Source organism: Mastigoproctus giganteus, chromosome 7 (genome assembly GCF_048544385.1).
Source record: "Mastigoproctus giganteus isolate SK-2022 chromosome 7, ASM4854438v1, whole genome shotgun sequence".
Taxonomy (NCBI): Eukaryota; Metazoa; Arthropoda; class Arachnida; order Uropygi; family Thelyphonidae; genus Mastigoproctus; species Mastigoproctus giganteus.
Window position 1 is genome coordinate 201,936,194 of NC_143581.1, and position 21,566 is coordinate 201,957,759.

The 21,566-nt window shown below is 39.0% G+C and overlaps 2 non-coding genes across 2 annotated transcripts; both read left to right on the top strand.

Annotated features, from left to right (window-relative positions):
• Positions 1 to 2: 2 nt before the first annotated feature.
• Positions 3 to 74, top strand: TRNAD-GUC (transfer RNA aspartic acid (anticodon GUC)). Its single transcript has one exon. It is a non-coding gene; the product is annotated as a tRNA-Asp (tRNA).
• A 3,462-nt stretch (positions 75 to 3,536) lies between these two features.
• On the top strand, positions 3,537 to 3,608 carry TRNAD-GUC (transfer RNA aspartic acid (anticodon GUC)). The gene has a single exon. It is a non-coding gene; the product is annotated as a tRNA-Asp (tRNA).
• Positions 3,609 to 21,566: the final 17,958 nt, after the last annotated feature.

Below are 21,566 nucleotides of genomic sequence, written 5' to 3' on the forward strand. Positions count from 1 at the left end.
AGTCCTCGGTAGTATAGTGGTTAGTATCCCCGCCTGTCACGCGGGAGACCGGGGTTCGATTCCCCGCCGGGGAGGAGGCGTAAATTTTTTATCCTTTTTTTCTTGCCCTAAATAAAAAAAAAAATACACAATTTTTTTTTGTTCTTTTTCTGAATGTTTTTCTTTCTCTTTAAACTATAATGGCTTGCCTTGCTCACACTTCCCTTCATATGAGAGCCATCATATTCCAAATCAAAAAGAATAGAAAATATCAAGAAGAATTTATGAAGTACTTACAGTGTTGTTGATGATGAACAACGTCCTTTATGAGTAATATGTTACGAAAAACTGGCTAACGAAAGCATGAAACCTAAAAAAAAGACCATTAAAAAGACACTTACATACGAAGCATCCAGAGATAATAAAAAATACTGAATCCTTTTCAAAAGAGACGCCGACGACATACAAGGTCTGAAATCTTTCATGAAGAAACATACTGCAGTTCCTTTAAAGCTTTAAGAGCATCGTTGCAAGTTCATGTTTAATAGGAAAAAAATTTGAAATCGTATGCTACTGCAGAATCTCTTGTTCTCCCTGCTGCTATAAAAATTATTTCAATTATGCATGCAAAAAAGTACATCAACGATTTAAATACCATTTCTCTATCCAGAGACACCACAGTCTCGCAGCGTGTTACAGTTATCGCGGACAACATAAAATTCAGTTTATTAAATCGATGGAGAAAAAGTCCAATTTTTTCAATACCGTTAGATGAATTCAGAGTTTTCTAAAACCTTGCTCAACTTATTGTATATGTCAAATGAGGTAAGGAAGAACGATGGGCGAGAAGGTTTTTGATGTTATAAATATTTTCTTACAAACAAACAATCTAACGTGTAACAACTGCTTTACGATTTCTACTGATGGTGCGGCTGCATTAACAGGATAAAATAAAGGTTTAAAAGGCAAAATAAAGGAATTTGCTCCAAATATAGTTTTGAATCATTGCATTATACAGTACATAGAGAAGCATTAGTAGCAAAGGAAATGCAAACTGATTTGCATGAAGTTTTGAAGGATGCGATAAGTATGATAAACTTTATTAAAAAGTAGAAACTTAAATAGCAGACTTTTCACAATGCTTTGTAATGAAAGTGAGGTGGTTGTCCAGTGGTAAAGTGTTGCTTCATCTTTTTGACACCAAACTTGTTTTACTGTTTTTATCGGATAAAAATCAAAACCTTGTTCAACTGTTTACAAATCAAAAATGGATTGGAAAACTTAGTTCCCTTGTTGGTATATTTGAAAACTTAATAATTTAAATTTAAGTCTTCAAGGACCGGGAACAAATATATTAATACTCAGTAACAAAATAGAAACTTTCAAAGGGAAGCTTAATCTTTGGAAAACTGAATTCGAGCGTAATAATACTGAAGTTTTCTCATGCTTTTCTGATTTTGTTATAATATTGACATTTTACAATTTAAGAATATCATTGCCACCCATCTAACAATGCTAATTAAGAATTTTTCCAAATGATTTAATGTATCTCCAGAGAAAAAAAAGTTGTATTGGATTCGTGATCCCTTTGCTTTTGAAATTTCTTTATGTCCAGAAATTACCATTGAGCAAAAGATCTTATCGACCTGTCATCTGACGAAGCAATAAGTGCTCGTTTCAAGACTACTTGTGAAAAATTTTGGCTTTCTGTTCGAGACGAGTATCCAGAATTATCGAAAATGGCTATACAAACATTGCTACCTTTCGGGTCTACATATTTATGTGAGGTTGGCTTCTCAAAATTAACAGCTATATAAACAAAAAAGCGTTCCAGACTTCATCCAGAAGATGACATGAGATTTGTAATTTCAAACATTGCGCCAAAATATGAACTAAATATTATCAGTTATCAAGGCTCATAAATTGTTTTGTTTTGTTGTTCATTTTTTATTGTTTTGTAATTTCAATTGAGGAATAAGAATTTTATTTGATGTTTTTGCTGTATTCAATTAAAATATTAAACATTTTTTATTCCTCTTTCAGTACTCGAATAAAATGTTCTACTACATCATTTATAAAATGCCATTTTTCTTTTCTAAAAATCTGGTCATCCTACCTCAGGGTTTACATTGAGGGGTCGCGTCAATTTTATATTTAATAAAGGGGTCGCGAGCTAAGTAAGTTTGCACACCACTGGCCTAGGGCTCAAAGGTGCTAGGGGCGCATTCTAACAAAATGTAATTTTTTTTAGTGGTTAAAAAAATAATTAATTAAATTAAATAAGGTAATAACTATTTCTAAATAAGGAAATGTATTGTTATTATCACATCATACAACAAATCATAATAATAACATACAGCAAGCAGATAAATATCATAGATGAATGGGTGGGAATAGGTACGCTTGTTGGTGGGCAGGGTGATGGATAGATAGGCGGATGGATGGTACAGAATACAACTGGGGGCAAATTTTAAGTCTCGCCTAGGGTGCATGAAACCTTTGCGTCGGCTCTGGAGTAGCTTCCACCAGGGGCTCACATCTGGTGAGTATGGGCTTGGCACACTCAGGGTCCTATTCTTCTCTTTCTTGGTGATTCCCTTCTACTTCTCTCTTTCTCTCTCTCAGGGTAACTGGGGGAATTTTTTTTTTTTTTTTGACTGGTGCAGCATAAGCCTCAGACTTCCTTGCACCATGTATCTAATAATAATAATAATAAAATAATAATTATCATAAAAAAATCTCCTGTAAGAGTACTGATATTGATACATCCCCAGTTATGACCACTATACCTTTAAACATAAAGGTATAGTGGTCATAACTGGAGGTGTATCAATGCTCTTTATGTCATCAATGCAACATCACACTTGTTGGAGGCGCCTCCGCAGCCAGGTGGGAAGGAGCAGCAGTGCGTAGCACACGCTTCTTGATTAGACCGGGGTTCGAGCCCGTCACCACCAAATACGGAGGATGCGGAAAGGTCAAGGGAATGACCACCGCATATTCCCGGAGCAATATGGCCTTAGTTGCTAATGCTCCTAAAAACCAAATAACAAACAAACAAACAAACTTGTTGGAGGTATTTCGTGCATGATTTAATAACACTGGCAAAATGTACATTAATGACGCAATCAATACCGCTACATTATTGCTGAATGGTCATGCTCACACAGAAAATGCCGTCCTCCGTGTCAGTGTACTAGTTTTGCCACATGTCACTCGTTTGGAGAATTCTGGGTTCGATTTCCTGCATGTCTATGACTATGACTATGTCTATGTCTATGTCTATGACTGCAAGATTTCTAAAGTCCTCTTCAACCGAGTCAATTTAGCCGATTCGAGGGGAGCGGGGGGATAGGAGGATTTGTCTAGTGAGTTATTCCGAATTTTTCAGCCCGGACAACAGGCAAATCAGCCCGTGACACGCATGTGGCCTGAGGCTGATACACCTAAAACACAACAGAAAATGTCACAATATTCATGATTTAATGTGCTATTACAAATCAGCACATATTATAATTGCTGAAATGTGTGTTCTTTTTAAATCCATCTTACAGAAGTCCTCGGTAGTATAGTGGTTAGTATCCCCGCCTGTCACGCGGGAGACCGGGGTTCGATTCCCCGCCGGGGAGTGAATTATTTTTATAATTTCCTGGAAAGAATCGAGTATAATAACGAACATATAGTTTCTTACAAAAAACGTACATTCGACCTCTACGCCATTTCTGCATTTTGTCCCGCCCTCATATCGTGAGCTTAAGCTTATGCAATTAATAGTTCCAAATTCGTGATATTCGGCCGATTTCTTACCTCAACATTCAACTGTCTACTTTCTTTTTTTTCCCCTTTGGCTATTTTCAGCCAGTGACGCCTACATGGCATTTCACAGTGAGTAATGCTCCAGTGACTGTAGAAACTATTTAAAACTACAAAATGTACAGCTGTAAAACTGAACTCATGATTTTATTTTTAAAAAAATGCATTTATCAGATGATACGAGTAGATGTGATTAGAATCTGTTCGTTAAAGCCCTTCACTTGTTATTTTAAGTTACCTATCTTCGATAACAAACTACGCTCTTGTACTGTGGAATAAATTTCGGGTGAAACCAAAATAGACCAATTTCTTAATTTTCCTTCTGGTTTTACATTCAAAAAGTACATATTGCATGGAGGAGAAGAGGATTGAAAAAACGTATTTTGTAATATTTTAAGTATTACATAATAGTGAGGAGTAATCATAACTGTACTTACAGTAAACCCTCGCTAACCCGGATTAATTTGGGGGGAGAGGTCATCCGGATTAAGCGAAAATCCGGAGTAGTGAAGCAAAAGATAGCCTTAAAAGAACAAAAATTTAGAACACAAATAAATGGAAAATTTAACAAATAAAATATTGGTTGTGTTGATGAAAATAAATAAAAAAATATCACTGTAAAGCCTTTACTTAAAAACTATAAAAAGACAATACATTTATCCATGAATAAATGTATTGTCTTTTTATATATTTATCAGGTGGCGCTGGGCGTCTCACTCCAACACCACTTCCTCTAATACTACTTAAATACAACTTCTTCCAGCAACACTTCGTTTGCCTTTTTTAATGTCTGCCTATTTGATAGACTGCTTTTATCACTTTCCACATCGAACTTAAAGCAAATTTATATAGATTCTTTTTGTTTTTTAATATCTGACACAGTCTGTTGGCTAATACCAAATTCTTCAGCAAAATAAAGTTAATTTTGTAATTTTATTTATTAAAATTCATAAAAATCCATTAAACTAATCAAATAGAAGATAATAAAATTATGAAATTAATTTAAAAAACATAGCCAAAATGAACACAAAAACGCATATATGACTTGTACGTATGAATTAAAAACTAGTTTCGTATTATTATTATTTTTTTCAACCGATGGCTAAACAGTTTTTTAATGGAAAAAAACTTAACAATTTTTGCATCCTCTCTTGTGTTTTTGTGGATGGTGGGATTTAAACTTCCTACGAAATGAAATGAGCTTAATGTACAGCAAAAGGAATGTACGCCTTCACCAAGAGTTGCCCTAGAAATGCACTACTTTTAAACAAATAGCATAGCCAAAATTTTATCTGTTATTTAATTAAAAGCTGGGCCATGCTATTTGAGACTTAATTGTCGCTAATCTATAGCAGGTGGTCTAGTCTCCTAGGTGGTTAAAGAGCCCTCTGAGGTCAGGAATTGGGTGCATATGGCAATCTTAAACAGTCATACGATGAATATATGATATTATTATTATTATTATTATTATTATTATTATTATTATTATTATTATTATTATCCGTATGGTGCTAGGAAGCCTGAGGCTTTTGCTGCACCAGCCAAAATTAAATTTTTTTTTACCCTGAAGGGAGAGAGAGAGAGAGAGTCAGTCAGTCAGGCTTATCTTTCTTGGTGATATTCAGCTCAGAACCCTGGGTTTGCCAAGCCCATACTCACCAGATATGAGCCCCTGGGGGGTGATCAATTGGGTTCTAGACTCCGTCTATACTGTCTGTAAATTGTGTGCGTTCTGTGGTCAATTTTCTGTTTACTGGACGAAAAACTCCAGTTTCTGGGAGAAAAAACAGGTCAAGTGGTAAGCGAGAAGTTTATCCATGGAAAATATCATTAGCTCAATATGCATTGGAGACACTTCGCAAAATCAAAAGTTGTATTAACAATACTGATAACAACCAGCTATCGATTTAATTACAGAACCTTTTTTTCAACGAACCAAAATAAACAGATACTTTGAACATGAGATATAACCAGAAAAATCGGCAGTCAAATGACTTTGTCCAAAAGGTTTTAAATGCCTCTTCTGATTTCCGTTAGGAGTATTTTATGAAAAATACTAGAAATCAAAATCAGTTCTACTGAAAATCGCATGCTGACGTTGCGACAACACGGCTGCAGTGCTCGGGTCCTCTCCCTCTAATGCCAGTAAGAGATTTTAACCGACCTAGGTGCAGGAATCAAAACGACTAAATGAGCACAGCACAAAATGAAGTGTAGGAATTAGGGAAAACAGTGAGAAAAGAAACATGCACACTTGAAAACTATAATATAACTGAAGTGAAAACACTAGATTAAATCTTTGTCTGTAGATTAAACCCACTTATGCGTGCTGCAGATATTATGAATACTTACAAGAAGGAATATACAATAGAACAAGGATAAGAAGTTTTCCAAGGGAGAGGAGGTTTAGAACTTCTTACGAGGGAAAACTTCTTAGAAGGACAAATGACCTAAGGGTATGAAATATTAAGTACACAAATAAAAATGAAAAAATACACATACATAAGTTAAAGCTGATTTTTAAGTACTATTCCAAAATTTATAAATATTTTACTCTGCCCAGAGGAAACATTTTTAAACTGAGGATTTCTAATTGGTTAACAATCTGTTCATTAAACTCATTGCGAAATACTCAGTACCAAGTTGGAAGGATGAGCTCCTTTTGAGTTTCAACATAATAGTAGTAGTAGTAGTAGCAGTGGCATGTGACGCAAGAAAACAAGTGTATGAGCTCATGCAGCATCAGCCAAAAAAAAAAAAAAAAAAAAATCACACCATTCCCTCCAAATGCCTATCCAGTTCCTCCTTAAATTTATTCAACCTATCAACTTCCACAACCACAGATGGAAGTTTGTTCCCGCAATTAACCGCCCGCTGGCTAAAGGCAAATTTCCGTACATCTGTCTTTTCTTAATTTGAATTTATGCCTCCTTAGGTTCGCAATCTGAACAAGTGGAAGGATCCCATCAGAATTCAGCGTGCTCAACCCATTCAAGGCCTTATACACCTCAATCAGATCACCGCGCAGGTGCCTAGTCTCCAGCCACTGCAATTTGCAGAACTTAAGCCTCTCTTGGTAAGAGGATCCCATCATTCTCCCCACCAATCTTGTTGCCTTTCTCGGTACACGCTCAAGCAAATCTACATCCTTCCTAAAGTGAGGAATCCAGACATGTACGCAGTACTCAAGGCGTGGCCTGACCATTGTCTTATACCGAGGGACAATCACCTCCTTTTCTCCGCTAGCAAAATTCGTATATATCATTGACAAAACCCCATGACCTGCCCTGGCAGCCTGTCTGCATTGCTCAGAAAACTTCATATTTGACTGCACAATAACTCCGAGGTATTTTTCATTTTCTACCATCTTAAGTGTAGCACCACACAGTTGGTACGTTTCTCTGGGGTTACTTCTACCCATATGCAGTACTTTTCATTTGTCAAGGTTGAACTTCAGTTGCCACTTCTTAGCCCATCTGCCCAAATTATCTACTTCCTGTTGCAGTAGCACACTGCCATTACTGTCATTAACAACCATGCTAACCTTTGTATCATCTTAGGCCGCCGTAGCCTAGTGGTCAGGCGCGCGGGTGCATAAGTACACGTGCCTTGAGTGACCGGGGTTCAAGCCCGTGACTGCTGAATACGGTGCTGTTTCTTGAACTCTGTCTATCTTGTGAACTCCTCTGATCATTTGGTCGTCCCGGAGTATAAACAGAAAATTTATTTATTATTATCTGCAAACTTCAACACTAAGCCTGATTTACCTTCATCAATATCGTTGATAAATATACAAAACAACAGTGGACCCAACACTGAACTCTGTGGGAGTCCACTAATAACATTAGTCCACGAAGAGCAGCACCCATTGATTACCACCCTCTGTCTTCTCCCACTCAACCATTCTTTTATCCATTGTAGCAACTTACCCTTAATACCATTCTAATGTCTAATGTAAGGCGCCACCAGGAAAGCCAGATCAACTTTGCAGTGATTCTCTGTGCAGATACGGACTCTGTAAATTGTAGAATATACCAAGTATTATGTTGTATGCGTATATATTGTTGTGCGCTGTTGGAGCGTTGTTTGCCCTCTTTTTCACCAGGAAGCAGCGATTACCAGGAAGGCTGCTTCCCAGCACCCATCTCAACTGCGAGAAGAATAGGACAAAATCTTGCACCCACTGTAGGTAGTGCAATACCAGTGAATCTCTTGTTACAAGTAGTGCAATACCAGGGCCACTTGTTATTAACGCAAGTTTGTTCTGCTATGAGAATTAAGCTATTGCATTTTCATGCAGTTTAAATCTTGCTTCCTCCAAAAACAAACAAAAGAACACGACAGTCGTTATAAATGTTTAAAGATGTAAATAAATTCTGTTGTAAGCATTTATTGAAAACTCTTCTGAAGCTGCTCAGCCACTAAATACAGCGATCTAAAATCGGTCCTTCTCAATCCCTGATGATACCGGATTTTAATGAGCCTGTATAAAGCTAAGAGCTGTCAGTATAATTGAAAAATTCATGAATGTGGATTTGAACAATTAAACCACTCCCAACTGTCACTTGGTGTCACTCTGGCACCAAGTGACAATTATTTTTTCAGAAACTTCAAGTTTCATGTTCATAGAACTCAAAGATGATGAACAAAAAGCAGCTGCCTGTATAAGCCCGATTTGATGTACTACTTGAAGGATTTATTTTGAAGGATTAAACTCTTTGCAGATTAAATACAAGAAGTTTATTGAACTTCAGAGTGAATATATTGAAATTATATTTTATTTTTAATGCGATTCTTGAATATTAAAAATTTCTCGCGATCCACAAGGTTGAGAAACACAATGTATGAGATTTTGTTTCAGGTATATACGGAATTTTCCTCTAGAGGGTGCCATGAACCTGTAATGAATTTCCAAATTGTATATCATGAGTGATATGAAATTAAAATAAATAAATAAATCTTTATATACATACTAACAATAAGATAATGAGCAGAGGTGTTTAAAAAAGGGTAAAGTGCAGCCATTATCAATCCACTGTACGATGGAAGCCTTCTCAACGATTCATGTTGAGGGAAATACACCATAATCTGCCACAGTGGTCCAGTGCGAGTTGGCAGATCGACCGCATTTAGCAGCCAAGGGCTTGAACCTCGGTCTATTGAAAGAGCGTGTGCTACTGCACTCCCACTCATGACCACTCGGCTACGGAACTTCCTTGATAATGACCTGATCTGGGACTGGAGGGATGGACAGAGTGGATATGTGAAGTAAACTATGGCGATAATGTACCAAGGTGTTCAGAGCCTTAAAATGCTGAGACTGGCTCGATGAATGATGTTTTAGGACATGTCCCACAATCTCTCCTTCTAGAGCCGCGTGAGATGAAGAGGGTCTTGAACCCAGCAGCATGAGAGACCATAATTGGTTTATTGGAGATGTTTTTTCTTTTGGTTGATGCTGTATACGAGCTTGCTTCCTTTCATCATTTGTCATTACTGATGCTAAATCCTTTTGTGAAATATTTTATAAATAAAAAATGTCACGAAAATGTATTCACTCGGAGTCAAGTTGTTGTCTGTCGACGGACAGATCCACATACCGAGTTGGCAACAGGAACTTGACGCATTTATGAACACGACGAAAGAATTGTTATTTATTACATGGGCATATTCTATTACTTTTAAACTGGATAATACATGAAATTTGTGATCACGTGAAAGAATAATACGAACTGTGCATCATATATTTACAAGACTATTCTGGTTATAAGATACCCTTTCAAGAACATACTACTGTACACTACATTTGACGTTGGTTACGTTCCTGTATAATTTCTGAGATCTTACCCTCAGGCTATACAACTGGGGATATAAGTTAATGCTATTTTGCTATTTACCACTTAATATCTAGACCACCTTAAAGCTTTTTTTATGAGATCTTTGTTTTAAATGAATAATTGTGATCTTGTATAACCAATTAACTTGTCACCTTCATGGTTAAATAAATCTGTCCGCAAGCTATATTTACCTTGTTTGGTATACAGTTCCACTTGCTTGAACAGGAGATTCAAATCAGAAGAGGTCATTAATAACTAGCTACAATTTTCGACTTTTAGGCGACTCTTAAACACAGCTGAGTGCCCTTTGGTTATTATTTATAATCTGAAAAGCAACATAATTAAAATATATTTATCTTGAAGTTTACAGATATGATTGAGATGTATGACCTTATAAACAAGTTAATGTCACTAACGTCACTGAAAAGATATTAATGAATTCTAATCACGTCCACTGTAACAAGAAAAAAGTTGTTCTTTTGTGTACTTTTGTTTCTATGGGCTATAGGCACTGACTATGAGGAGGGGACAGGGAGGGAGGCGGTTGAGAAAGGGTATAGTTTCTTCCACAATCTGCTAATTACATTGGTCAAGAAAATGAAACTTATTTTTTTTCTATCAGAGATGTAAATACAAGTTTTAAACCAGTTTTGCGCACTAATTTCAAACACGAGTTCCAGATTTCTTTTTCTAGCACATAGTGGGAACATAACTTCGGATAAGATCGGTATAAGTTAATTAAAACAATTTCATTACAAAACACATGAAATTGGTTACAATTGCATTTTTATCACTTTTACATTAACACTCAGCATATTTTATACACATAGTTAAAATAATGAGTACACTGTTGTAAAAAAAATAGATATTTACAGTTAAAATGCTGATGATTTCCTTTGGTACACCCGGGATGTCGCGGTACAACGTCCAGCAAGCTGCCAACATACGTTCGTTCCAAAATTCAAGGTGAAAAGAAAATCTTCATTGGATCTATTAATGGAACATAATGCATACTACTCGTTCTTGGCTTTTTTGTGCTTCTTTGAGACAAGTCTGAAGGAAAAAAATAACACATTGACAAGACATGGCTGACTGCTATTGTTACTTGGATAACAGTTAATTTTTGTAGCTTTTGTCCTGTGCTGACGTTGAGATCAACATCGATTATGAAAACCTGAGGTAGCATTTGGAAGCGGAACAGTATAGTATTCTGGGATATTAGTCTCGGAGTAGTCGCAAAGCTGGGAGAGGAATTTTCCAGCAGCATGGATCCCATATGGATCTTTCAGAAATTAGGTCCACTGCCATTTTCAGCGAGTTGAGCAGCCTCTGATAAACTCGGAATCGAAGGAACCCATTGCGTTTGCTAATGTTGTCGTTCTGTTTTGAGGCGGCATATTGGACTTCCAATTGGCCCATCTAAGTAGCCAATATTCAGACGCCATGAGAGGCTTTTTGATCGTCGATGTGGCCAACTCCCATACAACGTCAGCATTAAACGAAGTTTTAAAAAACATTCTCCAAGAAGGAAAAGCAATTGTGATAACCCAGTTCACTTTATGTTAATGCATAGAGTCCAATTTACATCCAGTCCGAATTTTTTGGCGAAAGTAAATTCACAATTTTTTTTATTACTTTTATAATTTTTCAAAGAAAGAAGTGGCTTTCGTATAGGCACACCACTACTAAATCCTAAATTCTTCTGCTCCCGCTGTATAGTTCAGTTAAAAATGGGACTTTCGTTGCCTAAATTGAACTTTTCAGTCATTTGTTTCACACTGGATCTTCTATTTTAACAAACTAAAGCGAATACTAAAGCCACATTTCTTCCATTTTGAGTATCATTCTCCTTTAGTCTTCCACCGAGTGTATACTTTGGAAATGGTTGTTTTCGACACACCAGTTATTTCCTTTGTTTTCTCAATTGCTGCTCCCGTTAGACGTGCTCCATCAATACCACCTTTATGAAAATCAGAAAGATCATTCTCTTCCCCATCGACTAAGCACCCTAGGAAACCGAATAGTATTTATCTGATAATAATGAACTTGTGGCCCCAATTTACAATTGCATACATACGTTCAATTGTCTGTTGACGCCAATCGCAAACGATTTATAATTTTTTGACCTGCGAGTGTACAAACAACGGAAATACGTACATTAAGGGCATATTATTCTAATTTCATGTATCATCTTCTGTAAAAGCGTGTGGAAATTAATATATGGTATACCTTTCTCTTGTTTTATATATGCATTTTGTTTCAAACAGTTCAAATATATGGCTTTTGTATATGAGTTATAAGGGATTGGTTTCATTCCATACATTAAGCAGAGCCTAGTCTCGAATCCCGTCAAGACGGGAAGAATTTTTGGGGCTTATTTCAAGTGGCAGAAATAGGTGAGGATTACAATTTCCCCACCCAAAAGTCCTCGGGTTTTTCATCCACCAAAACAGGGCATTGAATGCATGCAACGTTTTAGAAACATAATGAACTGTCGCTTCGGGTTCTTTCTTTCTTTGGCTAGAAACCAAAGTTTTTTTTGTTTTTGTTTTGTTTTTGTTTTGTTTTTTAGATACAGGCATACTTTAACCAGATAATTTAATACTGGTTACATTCTTCTGTCTCTTTCAATTACTTTCGCGTTTGTTCTTCTAACGTTGCCGTCAAATTTTAAAAAATGTGGTATCATTTCTTCTCCAAGGTCACGTGTTTTTATTTTCTTTTAAGAAAAACTAACAGCGACAGAATATAATTAAACTAACTGTTCTTAAATCCGCATGCTTATCATCTGCCAATATCACACTACTGTGGGCTCACACAAATTTTTCTTGTAATTATGTTACACGGCTTTATAACTATCGTAAAACTGACATGGATTACCCACGATAACGATGCCAGATGACATTTCCCAAAAGTTCTACCAGGTGGTATGGCTAAAGTATGATAACAGTTTAACCAGGGTGTTGCTCAAGTATGATAACAGTTTCCTTTCAGAAAATATAAATGACTTCCTTTTTTTATTTTTTTTCTTATGTTTATTTTGAACTATGCTAAATGAAAAGAAAAGGGGCTGAAAGTTTTTTTTTTTTACTAACTAAATAATCATGAAAGTTAGTATTAGTAATAGAAAACGATGCAAGGAACCCAGCTTATGCAGCATCGGCCAAATATAAAACCTTTCCACGTAACCTGCACATCCCACTCTAAAATCTATCTAATTCTTCCTAAAATTTATTCACAAACCCCACTTCCACGATACCAGATGGAAGGTTGCTCCGACAATCAACTATCCTATGGCTGAAAGGAAACTTCCACACGCCTATACTGCAACCATACTGTCTCAATTTGAATTTATGTCCCCTAGTGCATCTAGTGATGGAAATGGGAAGGATGACATCAAAATTTAATCATCAACCAGATTTCCTCGTAGGTACCTAGTCTCCACACGCTGCAATCTTCAGAATTGAAGCCTCTCCCCTCACCAATATTGTTGCTCTTCCCTGAACCCGTTCCAACAGATCCACCTCCTTCTTAAATTGAGGCCTCCAGACCTGTTTGAAGTACTCAAGATGTGGCCTAACTATTTCCATATAAATTGGGATAATCACTTCCTTATCCATGCTGGAAAAATTCCTGTATATCATTGACAAAACCCTAAAGGCTCTCCTGGCAATTAGCCTGTCTGCCCTGCTCAGAGAACGTCATATCTGACTGCATAATTATCCCCAGATTTTTCTCATTCTACACGGCCATGAGTGTAATTCCACACACTTGATATGCTAATCTGGGATTAGTGTTAGTCATAATATGCAGTGCCTTGTGTTTTTCAATGTTAAACGTCAATTGCTATTTCTCAACACATCGTCTAATTATTCTAGATCTTGTTGGAGTAGCTTATCTTGATTATTGTCATTAACTACCCTACCAACCTTTTGTATCATCTGCAAACTTAGACATTAAGCCTGATATATCTTTATCAATATCATATAATAAATATAGAAAAGAATAATAGGCCCAGCACTGAACTCTGGGGGGACTCCTATAATAACCTTACACCACGAAGAGCAGTGTCCATTAATAACCACTCTGTGCTATTCCACTCAACTATTCCTTTATCTATAGCAGTAACTTTCTCTTAATGCCACACACTGCTCCAATTTGTAAAGCAATCGTTTATGCGCAATTGTATCAAAGTCTTTCCTGGAATCCAAGTATATACAAATAATTTTTTCATCCAGTTCCTTTGTTACTGTGTCAGTATCCAATCACATTGGTCAGACCTGATCACCCCTTAATAAATCCATGTTGTGACTGCAGCATAAACTCATTCATGTATACCTCTTTAGCCAGTGACTCCATTGTTTTCCTGTAACAGGAAAAGTCAAGATAACTCGTCTGTACTTAAAACTTCTTCACTGGTGAGTGTAGATGCAGAATATCTATTCGGTTTGTCAGCACTCTGAACAGGATCGCCAACAGTTGTACAATTCATATCTAGTAGGCCAATGTGATTTATCCCTTTCCTTCTAGTGTTAAGTAAAGAAGCCTTTGCTACTTTTCTTTGCATCCTTAGCTAGAAACTTCTTGTAAAGCTTATGAAAACACGGGTTGCGACCACAATACTTCATTCCTGCTTTTTGGCTTGCTCAGTGGGGCAACTACATCTCCAGTACTTAGGATGGCAAGTCATCGTCGTTTAGATGATTCTTTGAGATAGCAAGCCGTTGGACGACTTTAAGCTCGACAGTAGCAGGTGGAAGTGGCTTAATGTGTCACGCAGTGTCGTCTCGGCAGTATGGAAGTAGTTTCAGGGGATAGGAACCATTACAAGAAGAGCTAGCCAAGGTCGCTCGAAAGCTAAGTCAATGAGAACAGACCGCTATCTGGTTCTAACAGCAAGACGGAACCCTACGATGTCTTGTCATCAAGTGTCTCAATGCATACTTTTACAGTTCAAATGTTGTCGTATTGGTTTATTTCTAATATTTCACCACAGACACAAAAAATTATAGTTTCTTCACTGCCCACAGATCTGTCCAAATAATCAACGTGTACCATGAAACAACCGTACTTTTTACTGCGCTCAGTGTATCAGTAACTTGATATTAGTGATTTATTAAATTAATTTTAATAATATAAAAGTTTAAGGGATAGTCAATCCCTTATGCCTTTTATATGTTAATTAGACACGTCATTCAAATTGTTTTTTTTATATGTCATCTTCAATGTTATCAGTACAAAACAGCTGAATGCAGAGCGCTAATTTCACATACATTGTGATAGTTTGAAGGTAGTAGCAGTAGTGGCATGTGATGCAAAAAAGCAAGCAGGTGCTGACGTGTCTTGTGTCTTACTGGTATTTATCATGCTGTAGTAATACTTAGCCTTCATTCTGAAACCTTGGACCAGGACAGTGGACCATATTCACAATGGGATATCTAGGGTTATTAGTGGCAGTGGTTGCAGCTAACTTTGCTGCCGTCTATGGTACGTATAGATATCGTATTTTGAGTTTTTACGATTCATTTTCTGAACTACGTTCCACCCCACACTCAGGAGGAAAGGATTTATAAGTAAAAAATAATATATGTTTGCGAATTCTTTTCCATTATGACAGCTGGGTGCTCTGAATATAGTGAACATGGTCCAGGCAACTTTGCGGGGATAGCAGATATATATCCCCTTACCCTTGTTTAAAAACTGAAGAGAGATTAATGGGACAGTGCGTAAAGAGAAGCAATGATAATTTTCTGCTTCGTTCACTCTTCTGATTATAGTAAAGCCGTTCATGATGAACTACGCGCAGGAGAAACCTGTTGCTGCAACAACAGAAGAGAATTTAGAGAGGAAAAAGGCGCTGATTGTGTCTGACCAGCGACTGATCGTGGAAATGATGGCTGGTGAGATGAACGCCAGTCACTGAGCCGTCCATGACATTTTAACAGAGCATTTGGTCACGTCCAACATTTTTGCAAGAATGGTGCAGAAATTAAAAATCTCCTGAATAACAGAAGCAAAATAGGAAGAACATTTGCCTCTACCTTCACGACCACGTTGAAACTGGACCAGAGTTCCCTCAGCAAATGAATAGCAGGGGTAAAACATGGATTTTTGAGAATGATCCAAACAAACGACAGACTGAAGAATGGCATGCTGCAAATTCGCCCGTCAGAAGAAAGCACAAATAAACAAATCCAGAATCAAATCGATGCTCATTTAGTTTTTTATCAGCTCAATGTCACTGCTCAATGTCTCTTAGGGGGTTTTGAATTCCAAAAACATTCCAATGTTCCAGCAGCCACCGATTCTCTAGATTTTTTCGACATGCCATTTTTTTCTATATTTCCAAAGATCAAAAATCGCCTGAAAGGACACCATTTTGGGACGATCGGCAACGTCCAAAGGGGCCGTAACCGATGCACTGAAGAACCTGACAGATGAAGAATTTCAGTACTGCTTCTAGAGATTGAACAAGCACTGGAGGCAATATGCAGCTTCCCGAAGACGCCACTTTGAAAGAGAAAACTTTCAGTTGTAGGAAGTTACAATAAAAATTTTTATGAACTCAGTATCAATTGTGAGAGAACTTGTATTATTATTATAATACAAGTTCGAAATTTTATGGTATTTTTTTAAGGTATTTTTTCCATCCTGTGACGGGTATCGGTACCAAATACATAGGGTGGCTGGTTGTGTCCGGTTACTATCATTATTATTGTTACTTTTGATCGTGGAACTCTCTTACTGTCCTAAAGTTCTCCAGGATGGTGGCTTTCTGTAGTTCCATGTAAGTGTTCTTTGGGAAGTCTATTGCTGCTAGGTTCTTATAGAGGCTCTTTGATACCATGCCAGTTATTGACACGATGATAGGGTCGGTCGTTACTTGTTACATATACCACATATCTTTAACTCCCTCTCTTAGGTCTGAGTACTTTCTGATCTAATCCTCGTATATTTTCTGGAGGTTGCTGGTGTTGGGCATGTTGATCAAGTAAGCAGCCATTTCTTTCTTGTCGATGAGGGTTGTGTCTGGTCTTGTTTGGGATCATCTAGATTTACGACCCCATTATTATGACACGGTCATGGTTTAGTTTTTGAGTTGGGGTCTCTCTCTAGTACGGCTTGAGGTTCGCATTTGTAATACGGTACATTTTCTTTGACAAACTAGTAATTTTTCGCAAACTTCTGAAGTATTATCCTTGCGATCTTATCGAGTCTATGGGTGTACTCCGTCTGCATGATCACCCTGCATGCAGCGGTGAGGTGCTGGATTGTTTCTGGGGCCAGATGGCATCTTCGACATGTGCTGTTACTCAGGGGTCCTAGGCGATGCAATTCCTGTATTATTATATTATTTCCCCTCATGTAGGGTTTTCATCCTGTGACTGGTTCTGGTACCAACTACACAAGGTGTTTTTTATGTCTGGCTGTAATTACTGTTGTTGTACTGTTGGTCAATGAATTCTTTAACTGTCCTACTGGTGTTCAGGATTTAGACTTACTGAAGTTCCTTGCAGGTATTCTCTGGGAGACCTTTTTTTTTTTTTTGTTGGCGCATCGGCGTCTGTGGCCATAATGCACCTCACAAAGTTTTTGCATTTTTCCTCTAATCCAAGCCCGAGGCGGGATTCGAATCCGCGACTTTTGGGTTGCTACTGGGAGACCTAATCCTGCTAGGCTCTTATGTAGGGTCCTTCGCGCCATACCGGTGGTTGACATGATGGTCGTATTTGTTCCATATGCCACATATCTTTGACTTCCTATCTTAGGTCCGTTTACTTCCTGATCTTTCCTCGTGGGTTTTTAAGAAGACTAGTGAATTGAAATGTACAGATAAAATAAAACTTAATAAATAAATAAAAGTAGGACTCATCCGTCCTATTTAAGTGAACAGGTAAGAGTAAGGCAGAGCACTGGTAATTCTTCACACACATTACACAATCAGAGTCTTAGAACTTGCAAGAGGAGTCCATTTTAAGTCAGGTAACGGATGAGGTTACCTACCGAAAGTGGTCCGAGGAGGGGGAACTTACGAACCGCCGTGTTGGATGACCACAGCTGATCGATGCTCGGGGTGAGCGAACGCTCTCCCGGATGATAACAGAAGGGCGACTGTGGCCCAAATCGCCGGTAATTGGAATGCTGGTGATGGGAGTAATGCGTCACAACACACAGTACGTCGAACCCTGCTGAAAATGGGGTGTGTAGCCGCAGGCCGCTCTGAGTGCCCATACTAACCACAGTTCAGCGGGAACAGCGCCTACAATGGGCATGCGAGCATCGAAACCGGACCTTGAGTGATTAGAGGAAGTTCGTCTGGTTCGGCGAATCACGTTTCTTAATGCACCATGCGGACGGCCGATACATGTGCGTCATTTACCTGGGGAACTGATGGCGCTTGGATGCACCATGGGACGAAAACAAGCCGGTGGTGGCGGTGTCATGCTTTGGGCAACGTTCTGCTGGGATACCCTGGGTACAGTCATTCATGTTCCGGGCACTCTGACATCTACCACCTACCTAAACATCATTGCTGACCAAGTACACCCTTTCATGGCAACGGTCTGCCCCTCTGGCGGTGCAGTCTTTCAGCAGAATAATGCGCCGTGCCACACCGCCTGGATTTTCGAGCCTGGTTCGCGGGACGCGACGAAGACTTCCAGGTATTGCCCTGGCCTCCAAATTCCCCTGGCATCAATCCCATCGAGCATCTGTGGTTTGTGTTGGAAGAGCAACTCCGATCTGCAGATTCTCAACCAGGGACCTTACAGGAGTTAAAGGATCTGCTGGTTATGTGTTGGTACCAGATACCACAAGACACATTTAGAAATCTTGTAGCGTCCATGCCTCATTGGGTACGAGCTGTTTTGGCTGCATGTCTCCGGAGGACCAACATCATATTCGGTAGGTGGTCATAATGTTTTGGTTCAACAGTGTAGGTAGCCTTTTCCTTCTTGTCGACAAGGGTTATATCCAGTCTGTTCTGTGCCACAGTCTTGGACGTTATTATGGCGCGGTCCCACTACAGCTAGTAGGTTGTAGTGTTCACTTGTAATATGGTACACTTTCTTTCATCAATTGGTATTTCCTCACGAGCCTCTGATGTATTAATCTGGTTACCTGGTCGTGTCTACGAGTGTACTCCGTCTGGGTGATCACCTTGCATCCTGCGGGCTTGTGTTGGATTGTTTCTGAGGCCACGTGGTATTGACGACATGTGCCATCTGTAACTTCGGGGTCCTTGGCATTTTCTATAGTTCCAGGTCTTGATTATCTGGTCTTGGATGGCAAGCATGAATCCTTCAGTCTTGGGGAAGAGCATCCCACTCGTGAGCCATGCACTGGAAGTAGTAATTTTATCTATGTGGAATTGATTGAGATCAGTGTAGTTTATGTGATGGAGCGTCTTCTTTGTCTATCTTTCGAGTACATTTGTGCCGTCTGGGCTCCTCGCTTAGGTGAGGGTGGTATGCCACAAGTTAATTTTCCTTATGGCCTGGTAGAGTGTGTTTTTCTGGCAGTAATCTTTCAGGTTCGCTATAACTTTCTTCTGTTGTTCGATAAGGTCTGCCAAGCCTCTTCCTCCTTCTTTTCGCGTTATGGTCAGTCTCTCTACGGCCGACTTTGGGTAGCATTGGCAGCTCTTGGTCATCATTGTCTGTCTTTCTCATGATGTTCTCCAGCTAGGTTAACCCAGTCTATGATCCTAAAGGAGTATGATAGCATTCTAACTGCATTGGTGTTAATGGGTTTTACTGTGCTGCCTCCGTTCCGCTTTGCTTTGAGCAGTCTTCTGAGTCTCTGATGGTATTTTTTGTTCAGACAGTCCGTGATCTGCTTGTGCTGTAACTGCTGAGCTTGCATCATCCCAAGGTATTTGTAGGTCTCTCCCCCGTCATAGCTTTCATCTCTTTACTAGTCTGTATCTGGTAATTTTGGCTGACTTATTTCCCCTGATGCAATCCGTGGGTCTTGCATTTGTCTAGACCAAATTCCACCCAGATATCATTGCTGAATTCTTCGGTGATCCAGAGTAACTAGTGAAGTTGGTTCTCGGTTGCCGCGTAGAGTCTGATGTCATCCATGTATATCAATTGGGAGAGGATGTACTGGTTTTTTCTTTCTTCTTTGAGGATATATCCATATTTGCTGTTGTTAATCATGGTGGATAGCGGGTTGAATGCTAGACATAACGACATTGAGCTCAGGGCAACTCCCTGACAGATGCCTCTCTTGACGGGGATTGGTTTGGTTGTGATGTTCTCGAACTTGTCTGCGCGGGTAGCACAGTGGTATTGTCACCGTCCTCCCCACACCGGGTGGAAAAGGCCTGGGTTCGAATGCCGTCGATGACACGAGGAACTTTAATGGACTTTTTTCACTCCGTGGCTGAGTTAGTTGGTCTCAGGCGTAGATAGCAAGGTTTTTCTCCCCCGTAACTGGGTTTTTTTCGTCCAGCAAAACAGGCAAATCAACCATAGAACATACGCAATTTACAGACACAAATACGGGTTAATGTATTTAATTACGGGTAACCCTAAAATAATAATAATTTGATTTTGTTCTCGAACTTGATGGTGGTACTCCATTTCGCCACGGTTGCTTCTAAGAAGTTTGTCATTTCTGCTGTTCATCCGTGATGTTCTGGCTGTACAAGTGGTCTGATTCTTTAATTACGCAGCTTGTGATAATCTACGTCGTTGGGAGACAGATAATCGGCCTGAATTTCATCGGATTTTTGTATCTGGGTGCTTAGCTTTCAGATATGTGATTCCTTGAGTAAGAAACTCTGGGACTATCTCTGGGTGACTTATCATCTGGGTAAACTGCTCTTCTTGGTGCTTGTTTGGGTGCAAATGAGCTTGTGGTTCGCCAGTTGTGGGACTTCCTGATCGACTGTTGTATTTCTTCCTCCACAATTTCTCCTTCTGTCATCTTCTGTATGTCCTTGGTTTATTACGTTCTAATTCGATCCCGGGGGATCGGTTGTTATGTCTTACTTCACTGCTCCGTATTTTTCCCCAGAACTCCTCGATCGTCTTTTGTCGGATGAACCGTTCCCGCCTTTCCAGTCTTGTTCCACATTCCTGTAGAAGGCTCTTTGTTTTTCATCGGTTATTGTTATTATTACACAGTAATATATACTAAAATACAGTATTATTATGTATTTTTTGTTATTTTATTATTATTTCTCCCTGATGTCGGGACAGAGAGGTTCCACCATGTGACTGGTATTGGTACACAATGCACAGGGTGGTATTTATGTTCGACTGTAATTACTGTCGGTCAAAGAACTCTATCTTACAGGTGTTCAGGATTGCAACCTATTGGAGTTGCTTGTAGGTGTTCTGTGGGTGGCCTAAACCTGCTAGGCTCTTGTAGTAGGTCTTTGGCACCATACCGGTGGTTGATATGATGATCGGGATAGTCATTACTTGTTCCATATGCCACATATCTTTAACTTCCTGTCTTAAGTCTGAGTACTTCCTGATCTTTTCCTCGTATATTTTTGGAGGTTGCTGGTGTTGGGCATCACTATTTCGATCAGGCAGGTAGCCATTTCCGTCTTGTCGGTGAGTGTTATGTCTGATCTGTTGTGCGGGATCATCTAGTCCGTCATTAAGGCACGGTCCCGGTATAGTCCGTGAGCAGGCCTGAGGCTCGTATTGTAATACCGTAAACTTTCATTGGTCAGCTGGTATTCTGCGCTAGCTGGAGCGCAAAATTTAGGTCGAGATTATAACAATCAGATCGATTCCCATCAGAAGAAGAATCTTTCAGAAGTGGACTGTGGTTCTGTCTAGCCATCAATCCGCTATTCATCACGCAGAACAATAGCAAGCAGGGATACGGAAGAAAAACCTGTACACCCTCTCCCACCTGATGTACAGTACCTGGATGATATCAAACTCCACGTGGCAACCAAGAAGCAACTCC